A 7,500-nucleotide genomic window follows, 5' to 3' on the forward strand; every position below is an offset into this window, starting at 1 on the left:
TCCCGGCCAATGCAAGGCTGTGTTCTTTTGACTTTGCTTTCTAAATCAAATATGGGAACTCAGTGGGGCATAAAATGGGAAACAGTGACCCCGACGTGATTTGAACACGGAACCGTCTGATCTGGAGTCAGACGCGCTACCGTTGCGCCACGAGGTCCTTGCTTTTGGAGTCACATCAGCAAATGTTGTGAGCCTTTTCATTTTTGCCCACCTCCTTATATGCCTAGGGTTGTATTACAAGGTTTGGCTTTTTGTTTTCCATCCTATTGATGAAATTGAGTGCAGGTGCAGAGAGAACGCAGAGGATTGAAATGTTCAGGGAAAGGGTCTCACGCAGGAGCTCTAGACCAAAGGCACATTACTATGATTTATTAAAGTGCTTCATGCATGCAAAAGGAAACGTCCCTGGGTGGGCTTGAACCACCAACCTTTCGGTTAACAGCCGAACGCGCTAACCGATTGCGCCACAGAGACTAGTGACAAAAGCACATCTCCTGAGACTCAACATATATCTTTATGTGTGCGCGCCTGCCTTGAGCTTGTGTTATATAAGGCGTCTTTATCCTACGCAGCATTTGCCATTTGCTTAGTGTCTTGTCACTGTTGGGTGTTATGATGCGCAGACTACTATCTAATAGTGTTAGGGCCAGTATTACAACCAGTCCCAGTGTATGAGATACATGTATGACTTTTCTGTGGCCTTCTTAGCGTAGCTATCTGCTCCTCTGGTGGTGTTCTACCAGCCTGTCAGGCGTGTGTCTTGCCCATCCAATCTTCACTGTGGCATGTTAGACTTGTCTTCTCTGTGAGCGGAGTCTCCTTCCCAGAGCAGGTGCTTTCTCTGAACTCTTGCTTTGTAAGACTGCTGGGCAAGGCCCTCCCTAGCCCCTCACTCAGATAGATACATTTACCTGCAGAGCTCAGCTTTGGAGAAAGAGAGGGGGCAGAGAGCGCAAAGGGGAAGGCCCAAGGTGCACACCTTATTTTACATAAAAGCTCGGGCTCTTGGGAGGACAGGGACATGAGGGTTCTCAGGGAAAGCCATCACATTAGTATTGATGGCTGGGCCTTGAAACACAACAATCCCGGAATGGCCAGGCACAAAATGCCTGTGCAATAGGCCTGACCATAGGCTTCTGGAGGTCTTGCTCTCCAGAGGCCCCAGTGGTCTAAGCCCGACCAGGGCTGTGCCCGACCAGGGCTGTAGGCCGCGTTGGGAGCGCGTTAGGGACGCAGGGTGCAGAACTCTGCCCGTTTCACCCCAGCATTTCGGGGAGGACAGGGAATTTGGCAAAGACAGTGGGAAGGATTTTTAAGGAGGAGAGTTCAGTGACATGATCTGAAACACAATAGTGCTGGTGATCTGGAGGCTGCCTTCTATGAGCCACTTCTGTCGGGAGCAGCCTGCCATCATGCCCTGATAACCACAACACTAGTCCCAAGCCAGTGACCTCAGCAAATGCAAAAACATTCATACTTATAGTCTCCTGCATCTGATTCTTGCCATCATGTGAAACGTTGGCATTCCAATGTCTGTTGCACACACTTTGTTCATAGGTGTGCAATTTGAGTGAGTGCGCCTCATCACTGTCTTGGACAGAGCTCTGTCTCTAAGCTACACATGTGAAGCATTGGTGGGTCAGTGGTAGAATTCTCGCCTGCCACGCGGGAGGCCCGGGTTCGATTCCCGGCCAAGGCTGTGTTCTTTTGACTTTGCTTTCTAAATCAAATATGGGAACTCAGTGGGGCATAAAATGGGAAACAGTGACCACGACGTGATTTGAACACGCAACCTTCTGATCTGGAGTCAGACGCGCTACCGTTGCGCCACGAGGTCCTTGCTTTTGGAGTCACATCAGCAAATGTTGTGAGCCTTTTCATTTTTGCCCACCTCCTTATGTGCCTAGGGTTGTATTACAAGGTTTGGCTTTTTGTTTTCCATCCTATTGATGAAATTGAGTGCAGGTGCAGAGAGAACGCAGAGGATTGAAATGTTCAGGGAAAGGGTCTCACGCAGGAGCTCTAGACCAAAGGCACATTACTATGATTTATTAAAGTGCTTCATGCATGCAAAAGGAAACGTCCCTGGGTGGGCTTGAACCACCAACCTTTTGGTTTACAGCCGAACACGCTAACCGATTGCGCCACAGAGACTAGTGACAAAAGCACATCTCCTGAGACTCAACATATATCTTTATGTGTGCGCGCCTGCCTTGAGCTTGTGTTATATAAGGCGTCTTTATCCTATGCAGCATTTGTCATTTGCTTAGTGTCTTGTCACTGTTGGGTGTTATGATGCGCAGACTACTGTCTAATGGTGTTAGGGCCAGTATTACAACCAGTCCCAGTGTATGAGATACATGTATGACTTTTCTGTGGCCTTCTTAGCGTAGCTATCTGCTCCTCTGGTGGTGTTCTACCAGCCTGTCAGGCGTGTGTCTTGCCCATCCAATCTTCACTGTGGCATGTTAGACTTGTCTTCTCTGTGAGCGGAGTCTCCTTCCCAGAGCAGGTGCTTTCTCTGAACTCTTGCTTTGTAAGACTGCTGGGCAAGGCCCTCCCTAGCCCCTCACTCAGATAGATACATTTACCTGCAGAGCTCAGCTTTGGAGAAAGAGAGGGGGCAGAGAGCGCAAAGGGGAAGGCCCAAGGTGCACACCTTATTTTACATAAAAGCTCGGGCTCTTGGGAGGACAGGGACATGAGGGTTCTCAGGGAAAGCCATCACATTAGTATTGATGGCTGGGCCTTGAAACACAACAATCCCGGAATGGCCAGGCACAAAATGCCTGTGCAATAGGCCTGACCATAGGCTTCTGGAGGTCTTGCTCTCCAGAGGCCCCAGTGGTCTAAGCCCGACCAGGGCTGTGCCCGACCAGGGCTGTAGGCCGCGTTGGGAGCGCGTTAGGGACGCAGGGTGCAGAACTCTGCCCGTTTCACCCCAGCATTTCGGGGAGGACAGGGAATTTGGCAAAGACAGTGGGAAGGATTTTTAAGGAGGAGAGTTCAGTGACATGATCTGAAACACAATAGTGCTGGTGATCTGGAGGCTGCCTTCTATGAGCCACTTCTGTCGGGAGCAGCCTGCCATCATGCCCTGATAACCACAACACTAGTCCCAAGCCAGTGACCTCAGCAAATGCAAAAACATTCATACTTATAGTCTCCTGCATCTGATTCTTGCCATCATGTGAAACGTTGGCATTCCAATGTCTGTTGCACACACTTTGTTCATAGGTGTGCAATTTGAGTGCGTGCGCCTCATCACTGTCTTGGACAGAGCTCTGTCTCTAAGCTACACATGTGAAGCATTGGTGGTTCAGTGGTAGAATTCTCGCCTGCCACGCGGGAGGCCCGGGTTCGATTCCCGGCCAATGCAAGGCTGTGTTCTTTTGACTTTGCTTTCTAAATCAAATATGGGAACTCAGTGGGGCATAAAATGGGAAACAGTGACCCCGACGTGATTTGAACACGGAACCGTCTGATCTGGAGTCAGACGCGCTACCGTTGCGCCACGAGGTCCTTGCTTTTGGAGTCACATCAGCAAATGTTGTGAGCCTTTTCATTTTTGCCCACCTCCTTATATGCCTAGGGTTGTATTACAAGGTTTGGCTTTTTGTTTTCCATCCTATTGATGAAATTGAGTGCAGGTGCAGAGAGAACGCAGAGGATTGAAATGTTCAGGGAAAGGGTCTCACGCAGGAGCTCTAGACCAAAGGCACATTACTATGATTTATTAAAGTGCTTCATGCATGCAAAAGGAAACGTCCCTGGGTGGGCTTGAACCACCAACCTTTCGGTTAACAGCCGAACGCGCTAACCGATTGCGCCACAGAGACTAGTGACAAAAGCACATCTCCTGAGACTCAACATATATCTTTATGTGTGCGCGCCTGCCTTGAGCTTGTGTTATATAAGGCGTCTTTATCCTACGCAGCATTTGCCATTTGCTTAGTGTCTTGTCACTGTTGGGTGTTATGATGCGCAGACTACTATCTAATAGTGTTAGGGCCAGTATTACAACCAGTCCCAGTGTATGAGATACATGTATGACTTTTCTGTGGCCTTCTTAGCGTAGCTATCTGCTCCTCTGGTGGTGTTCTACCAGCCTGTCAGGCGTGTGTCTTGCCCATCCAATCTTCACTGTGGCATGTTAGACTTGTCTTCTCTGTGAGCGGAGTCTCCTTCCCAGAGCAGGTGCTTTCTCTGAACTCTTGCTTTGTAAGACTGCTGGGCAAGGCCCTCCCTAGCCCCTCACTCAGATAGATACATTTACCTGCAGAGCTCAGCTTTGGAGAAAGAGAGGGGGCAGAGAGCGCAAAGGGGAAGGCCCAAGGTGCACACCTTATTTTACATAAAAGCTCGGGCTCTTGGGAGGACAGGGACATGAGGGTTCTCAGGGAAAGCCATCACATTAGTATTGATGGCTGGGCCTTGAAACACAACAATCCCGGAATGGCCAGGCACAAAATGCCTGTGCAATAGGCCTGACCATAGGCTTCTGGAGGTCTTGCTCTCCAGAGGCCCCAGTGGTCTAAGCCCGACCAGGGCTGTGCACGACCAGGGCTGTAGGCCACGTTAGGAGCACGTTAGGGACGCAGGGTGCAGAACTCTGCCCGTTTCACCCCAGCATTTCGGGGAGGACAGGGAATTTGGCAAAGACAGTGGGAAGGATTTTTAAGGAGGAGAGTTCAGTGACATGATCTGAAACACAATAGTGCTGGTGATCTGGAGGCTGCCTTCTATGAGCCACTTCTGTCGGGAGCAGCCTGCCATCATGCCCTGATAACCACAACACTAGTCCCAAGCCAGTGACCTCAGCAAATGCAAAAACATTCATACTTATAGTCTCCTGCATCTGATTCTTGCCATCATGTGAAACGTTGGCATTCCAATGTCTGTTGCACACACTTTGTTCATAGGTGTGCAATTTGAGTGCGTGCGCCTCATCACTGTCTTGGACAGAGCTCTGTCTCTAAGCTACACATGTGAAGCATTGGTGGTTCAGTGGTAGAATTCTCGCCTGCCACGCGGGAGGCCCGGGTTCGATTCCCGGCCAATGCAAGGCTGTGTTCTTTTGACTTTGCTTTCTAAATCAAATATGGGAACTCAGTGGGGCATAAATTGGGAAACAGTGACCCCGACGTGATTTGAACACGCAACCTTCTGATCTGGAGTCAGACGCGCTACCGTTGCGCCACGAGGTCCTTGCTTTTGGAGTCACATCAGCAAATGTTGTGAGCCTTTTCATTTTTGCCCACCTCCTTATGTGCCTAGGGTTGTATTACAAGGTTTGGCTTTTTGTTTTCCATCCTATTGATGAAATTGAGTGCAGGTGCAGAGAGAACGCAGAGGATTGAAATGTTCAGGGAAAGGGTCTCACGCAGGAGCTCTAGACCAAAGGCACATTACTATGATTTATTAAAGTGCTTCATGCATGCAAAAGGAAACGTCCCTGGGTGGGCTTGAACCACCAACCTTTTGGTTAACGGCCGAACACGCTAACCGATTGCGCCACAGAGACTAGTGACAAAAGCACATCTCCTGAGACTCAACATATATCTTTATGTGTGCGCGCCTGCCTTGAGCTTGTGTTATATAAGGCGTCTTTATCCTATGCAGCATTTGTCATTTGCTTAGTGTCTTGTCACTGTTGGGTGTTATGATGCGCAGACTACTGTCTAATGGTGTTAGGGCCAGTATTTCAACCAGTCCCAGTGTATGAGATACATGTATGACTTTTCTGTGGCCTTCTTAGCGTAGCTATCTGCTCCTCTGGTGGTGTTCTACCAGCCTGTCAGGCGTGTGTCTTGCCCATCCAATCTTCACTGTGGCATGTTAGACTTGTCTTCTCTGTGAGCGGAGTCTCCTTCCCAGAGCAGGTGCTTTCTCTGAACTCTTGCTTTGTAAGACTGCTGGGCAAGGCCCTCCCTAGCCCCTCACTCAGATAGATACATTTACCTGCAGAGCTCAGCTTTGGAGAAAGAGAGGGGGCAGAGAGCGCAAAGGGGAAGGCCCAAGGTGCACACCTTATTTTACATAAAAGCTCGGGCTCTTGGGAGGACAGGGACATGAGGGTTCTCAGGGAAAGCCATCACATTAGTATTGATGGCTGGGCCTTGAAACACAACAATCCCGGAATGGCCAGGCACAAAATGCCTGTGCAATAGGCCTGACCATAGGCTTCTGGAGGTCTTGCTCTCCAGAGGCCCCAGTGGTCTAAGCCCGACCAGGGCTGTGCCCGACCAGGGCTGTAGGCCGCGTTGGGAGCGCGTTAGGGACGCATAAAGGGACGCAGGGTGCAGAACTCTGCCCGTTTCACCCCAGCATTTCGGGGAGGACAGGGAATTTGGCAAAGACAGTGGGAAGGATTTTTAAGGAGGAGAGCTCAGTGACATGATCTGAAACACAATAGTGCTGGTGATCTGGAGGCTGCCTTCTATGAGCCACTTCTGTCGGGAGCAGCCTGCCATCATGCCCTGATAACCACAACACTAGTCCCAAGCCAGTGACCTCAGCAAATGCAAAAACATTCATACTTATAGTCTCCTGCATCTGATTCTTGCCATCATGTGAAACGTTGGCATTCCAATGTCTGTTGCACACACTTTGTTCATAGGTGTGCAATTTGAGTGCGTGCGCCTCATCACTGTCTTGGACAGAGCTCTGTCTCTAAGCTACACATGTGAAGCATTGGTGGTTCAGTGGTAGAATTCTCGCCTGCCACGCGGGAGGCCCGGGTTCGATTCCCGGCCAATGCAAGGCTGTGTTCTTTTGACTTTGCTTTCTAAATCAAATATGGGAACTCAGTGGGGCATAAAATGGGAAACAGTGACCCCGACGTGATTTGAACACGCAACCTTCTGATCTGGAGTCAGACGCGCTACCGTTGCGCCTCGAGGTCCTTGCTTTTGGAGTCACATCAGCAAATGTTGTGAGCCTTTTCATTTTTGCCCACCTCCTTATATGCCTAGGGTTGTATTACAAGGTTTGGCTTTTTGTTTTCCATCCTATTGATGAAATTGAGTGCAGGTGCAGAGAGAACGCAGAGGATTGAAATGTTCAGGGAAAGGGTCTCACGCAGGAGCTCTAGACCAAAGGCACATTACTATGATTTATTAAAGTGCTTCATGCATGCAAAAGGAAACGTCCCTGGGTGGGCTTGAACCACCAACCTTTCGGTTAACAGCCGAACGCGCTAACCAATTGCGCCACAGAGACTAGTGACAAAAGCACATCTCCTGAGACTCAACATATATCTTTATGTGTGCGCGCCTGCCTTGAGCTTGTGTTATATAAGGCGTCTTTATCCTACGCAGCATTTGCCATTTGCTTAGTGTCTTGTCACTGTTGGGTGTTATGATGCGCAGACTACTATCTAATGGTGTTAGGGCCAGTATTACAACCAGTCCCAGTGTATGAGATACATGTATGACTTTTCTGTGGCCTTCTTAGCGTAGCTATCTGCTCCTCTGGTGGTGTTCTACCAGCCTGTCAGGC

General features: G+C 49.5%; 13 non-coding genes across 13 annotated transcripts in view; 4 read left to right on the plus strand and 9 right to left on the minus strand.

The window, feature by feature from the left end:
• TRNAG-GCC (transfer RNA glycine (anticodon GCC)) overlaps nucleotides 1-14 on the plus strand; it is a 71-nt gene extending 57 nt beyond the window's left edge. The window contains exon 1 of the tRNA in view: nucleotides 1-14. This exon is cut by the window's left edge and continues 57 nt beyond it. This is a non-coding gene — a tRNA (tRNA-Gly).
• A 71-nt stretch (nucleotides 15-85) lies between these two features.
• TRNAW-CCA (transfer RNA tryptophan (anticodon CCA)) lies at nucleotides 86-157 on the minus strand. The gene has a single exon. It is a non-coding gene; the product is annotated as a tRNA-Trp (tRNA).
• A 243-nt stretch (nucleotides 158-400) lies between these two features.
• Nucleotides 401-474, minus strand: TRNAN-GUU (transfer RNA asparagine (anticodon GUU)). The gene has a single exon. It is a non-coding gene; the product is annotated as a tRNA-Asn (tRNA).
• A 1,291-nt stretch (nucleotides 475-1,765) lies between these two features.
• Nucleotides 1,766-1,837, minus strand: TRNAW-CCA (transfer RNA tryptophan (anticodon CCA)). The gene has a single exon. It is a non-coding gene; the product is annotated as a tRNA-Trp (tRNA).
• Nucleotides 1,838-3,308: 1,471 nt separating this feature from the next.
• Nucleotides 3,309-3,379, plus strand: TRNAG-GCC (transfer RNA glycine (anticodon GCC)). The gene has a single exon. It is a non-coding gene; the product is annotated as a tRNA-Gly (tRNA).
• A 71-nt stretch (nucleotides 3,380-3,450) lies between these two features.
• TRNAW-CCA (transfer RNA tryptophan (anticodon CCA)) lies at nucleotides 3,451-3,522 on the minus strand. The gene has a single exon. It is a non-coding gene; the product is annotated as a tRNA-Trp (tRNA).
• A 243-nt stretch (nucleotides 3,523-3,765) lies between these two features.
• Nucleotides 3,766-3,839, minus strand: TRNAN-GUU (transfer RNA asparagine (anticodon GUU)). The gene has a single exon. It is a non-coding gene; the product is annotated as a tRNA-Asn (tRNA).
• Nucleotides 3,840-4,993: 1,154 nt separating this feature from the next.
• On the plus strand, nucleotides 4,994-5,064 carry TRNAG-GCC (transfer RNA glycine (anticodon GCC)). The gene has a single exon. It is a non-coding gene; the product is annotated as a tRNA-Gly (tRNA).
• A 71-nt stretch (nucleotides 5,065-5,135) lies between these two features.
• On the minus strand, nucleotides 5,136-5,207 carry TRNAW-CCA (transfer RNA tryptophan (anticodon CCA)). The gene has a single exon. It is a non-coding gene; the product is annotated as a tRNA-Trp (tRNA).
• Nucleotides 5,208-5,450: 243 nt separating this feature from the next.
• On the minus strand, nucleotides 5,451-5,524 carry TRNAN-GUU (transfer RNA asparagine (anticodon GUU)). The gene has a single exon. It is a non-coding gene; the product is annotated as a tRNA-Asn (tRNA).
• Nucleotides 5,525-6,690: 1,166 nt separating this feature from the next.
• Nucleotides 6,691-6,761, plus strand: TRNAG-GCC (transfer RNA glycine (anticodon GCC)). The gene has a single exon. It is a non-coding gene; the product is annotated as a tRNA-Gly (tRNA).
• Nucleotides 6,762-6,832: 71 nt separating this feature from the next.
• On the minus strand, nucleotides 6,833-6,904 carry TRNAW-CCA (transfer RNA tryptophan (anticodon CCA)). The gene has a single exon. It is a non-coding gene; the product is annotated as a tRNA-Trp (tRNA).
• A 243-nt stretch (nucleotides 6,905-7,147) lies between these two features.
• Nucleotides 7,148-7,221, minus strand: TRNAN-GUU (transfer RNA asparagine (anticodon GUU)). Its single transcript has one exon. It is a non-coding gene; the product is annotated as a tRNA-Asn (tRNA).
• Between the last annotated feature and the right edge of the window lie 279 nt (nucleotides 7,222-7,500).

The sequence above is a fragment of the Triturus cristatus genome, chromosome 4_2, assembly GCF_964204655.1.
Source record: "Triturus cristatus chromosome 4_2, aTriCri1.1, whole genome shotgun sequence".
Classification (NCBI taxonomy): Eukaryota; Metazoa; Chordata; class Amphibia; order Caudata; family Salamandridae; genus Triturus; species Triturus cristatus.